The sequence below is a fragment of the Electrona antarctica genome, assembly GCF_951216825.1.
Source record: "Electrona antarctica genome assembly, chromosome: 7".
In the NCBI taxonomy this organism is placed as follows: domain Eukaryota; kingdom Metazoa; phylum Chordata; class Actinopteri; order Myctophiformes; family Myctophidae; genus Electrona; species Electrona antarctica.
This window is the reverse complement of record NC_136812.1, coordinates 57184702-57187771: the sequence shown is the minus strand read 5'-3', so window position 1 is coordinate 57187771 and position 3070 is coordinate 57184702. Positions and strand designations below refer to the sequence as shown.

The 3070-nt window shown below is 38.9% G+C and overlaps 1 long non-coding RNA gene across 1 annotated transcript in view; it reads right to left on the bottom strand.

The window, feature by feature from the left end:
- Positions 1-1972: 1972 nt before the first annotated feature.
- The window catches only part of LOC306927008, an 18411-nt gene continuing 17313 nt past the window's right edge, over positions 1973-3070 (bottom strand). Inside the window, exons 3-4 of the long non-coding RNA XR_013790469.1 lie at positions 2926-3029; positions 1973-2781 (exon numbers count right to left, since the gene is read on the bottom strand). This is a non-coding gene — a long non-coding RNA (uncharacterized lncRNA). The remainder of the gene's footprint in view (positions 2782-2925; positions 3030-3070) is intronic.

The following is a 3070-nucleotide window of genomic DNA, read 5'->3' as shown; positions in this document are numbered from 1 at the left end:
GGGTTAGTTCCCCATGCAACTATTCAGCCAAGTTCATTATTATACAACAAGTTGACAGCGGTAAAACACACCGTCGGAGCTCCGCGGTAGGTAGAACATATTAGTAAGCCTGTGACATGTTCAAAATATAGACATGAATAACAAAGTAAGTCGGGATCGGGATGTATTATTGAGAATTCCACTCGTAGCCTTGTAAAGGTAGTGACGTCCTTAAAAGCGTCAGGTTCTCTGTCTGCCGTCTCCCCTCTGCTCCGTTAACATTATGGGTAACTCATTCAAGTGGTAAATTAAATGTGAAATACATCCTCTATTGAGAAAACAACAATATATGTTGACAAAGACACTTCATACATTTGGAAACATATTTGTATTCAAATCAATATAGTCTCCAGTTCATTTCATATTATTTTAAAAGTAGGCTAACTACAGTTGAATTTCAATGGACTTCTATGGGCTGGCCTGCAGTACACGTCCGTTCCAACGGACCAGAAGTGGGGACGCTGTCTCATTTGGGGGCGTGGCTGCCCTGGCTGTCTGAATCCCCCCCCCCCCCCCCCCCCCTGGCTGTCTGAATACCACCCCCCCCCCTGAGAGGGCACCCAGAGTCTGGACCAAAGAGCAAGGATTTAAACATGTTTTAATCCTTACTGCCTATTATCAGTATTATCAGAATATGATCTGGTTATTATCTGGTTATTATCTGGTACACACATACATTATTTTTACACAGGGCAGCAGAATTGTTAATTAATAGACTGGAACAATACTGTTGCCAATTAACGTTTTATTAAATGCTTACACTGTTCAGTATACAGTACAAGGTGATTAAAAAGATGGCTTACAATACAGTACGTTATCAATGAATAATTACAATACAGTCATTTATGAATGAATCATTACAATACAGTCATTTATGAATGAATCATTACAATACAGTAATACACCTGCTGGAAGGTTCAAACATAATATTCCAGGAATGTTCAAAAATAGCCCAATGTACTGTAAGCTCACAACCCTCACGTTGTGAATGAAGCTCACAACCCTCACGTTGTGAATGAAGCTCACAACATGTCTTGTAAATAGTCTATTTTATAGGGACTTAAAAGATTATAGTTGTATGTTTTATTTAATTTTTTATTTAGAGTAGCCAATTATTTTATGCCGCCTTTTTCTCCCCAAATTAGTCGTTATGCCAATTAATTCCTTGTATTGTTGTATTCCTTGTATGTTCCTCCTGTGTTTGTGTTTGTGTGCGCGTGTGCGTGCGTGCGTGCGTGTGTTGTCACTGCTGTTGTATCCTACTGACTCACCTGCCAGTGAGGATAGTGTTGATTATTATAGTGGGGGTCCCCAATTCAATGATTATTTCTGGGGGGTCCCCAATTCAATGATTATTTCTGGGGGGTCCCCAATTCAATGATTATTTTGGGGGGTCCCAGTTCAATAATGATTATTTTGGAGGGTTGTGGTCTGAAAAGGTTGAGAACCACATTTATAGTTGACTGGGGTCCCCCAGGGTTCTATACTAGATCCTCTAACAGTGGTTCTCAAACATTTTCATGTTAAGGACCCCCACATTGATATTATATATTTGGCTGCAAACTTACATCTAAAAATAAGGACCACCATGAGAGAGAGAGAGAGAGAGAGAGAGAGAGAGAGAGAGAGAGAGAGAGAGAGAGAGCACCTCTGCACTAGCGCATGTCCCTCTTCACTGTGAAAATAGCTGATCTACAAGCTCACAGTGCATGGTGTCGTGGACGCGCTGAGAGCTTGTAGATCTACTATGTTTGGCAGAATGTTGGTCCCCAGAATAGGGTCACTGGTTGGAGTTGTTCTAACATGCTAAAGAAAACAATAAAATGTTTGTATAATTTTCACTGTACTACTAATTACTACTAATGTACTTAGTTACTTTCCACCACTGAGTAACAGTAACTACAGTTTTAAAATAATCATAGTGGATTAAAAGTACAATATTTGCCTCTGAGATGTAGTGGAGTAGAAGTAAAAGTACTGACAAAGGGGAAATACTCCAGTAAAGCAAAACATTCCTCAACTGTGTACTTAAGTACAGTATTTGAGTACATGTACTTACTTTCCACCACTGCTTGTAGTGGAGTAAAAGTACAAGTATTGCAAATTGGAGACACTCCAGTAGTAGTACAAATTACAAGTACAAAGTACAAATACCTAATAATTGTACTTAAGTAAATGTACTTAGTTACTTTCCACCACTGACTACAAGTATTTGAAGACTTTAGTTACTTTGTAGATTTGGATTATTATTACAAAACTTGCATTAACCCCTTCAGCAATATACATTGTGCCTTCTTAGGCCGTTTGAACATAGCAGATCTACAAGCTATGTGAGCTTGTAGATCTGCTATTTTCAAATGCATTTTTATACTTTCGGAAACCTGTGAAATGGGACACTCTGCAAAACAGGTACTTTTTTTACTTTCCGTAATTAAGTAGATTCAAATACTTTTTGTACTTTTACTCAAATACATTTTGAATCCCGGACTTTACTTTGTGGAGTATTTTCTTACAACGTGGTATTTTTTACTTAAGTATAAAATGTGAGTACTTCTTCCACCGCTGGCAGCACAACGCTGAGCTGCAGTTTCATCAATGGAGTGAAAACACACTCATTTTTCACAGATTGCGTACCATGTATCTGAACATGAGTAATTAGCCCATGTTCCAGGGTCAGTAGGGTGACGGTAGTATGCACAGTTCCAGTCTTCATAGTTAACAGGATATCCACTGTACCAGTACCTGTACAATAAACACAATGTATTGACCCACATCCACTCAGTCACTCACATACAGTACCAGTACCTGTACAATAAACACAATGCATTGAACTACTTACAGTGACTTTGATATAATTACAATATAAAAACATGTAAAATGTCTCACGTTGTTGTCAGTGGTGTTCCATCCACCCACGTCCATCTGCCTCCGCTCCTCGTCAGACCAATCCATGAACGATAACCCCCAGGGTTCAATCCTCTGATGAATACCTGATAATTTGTACATGATTGAATCATCATTAATTTGATCC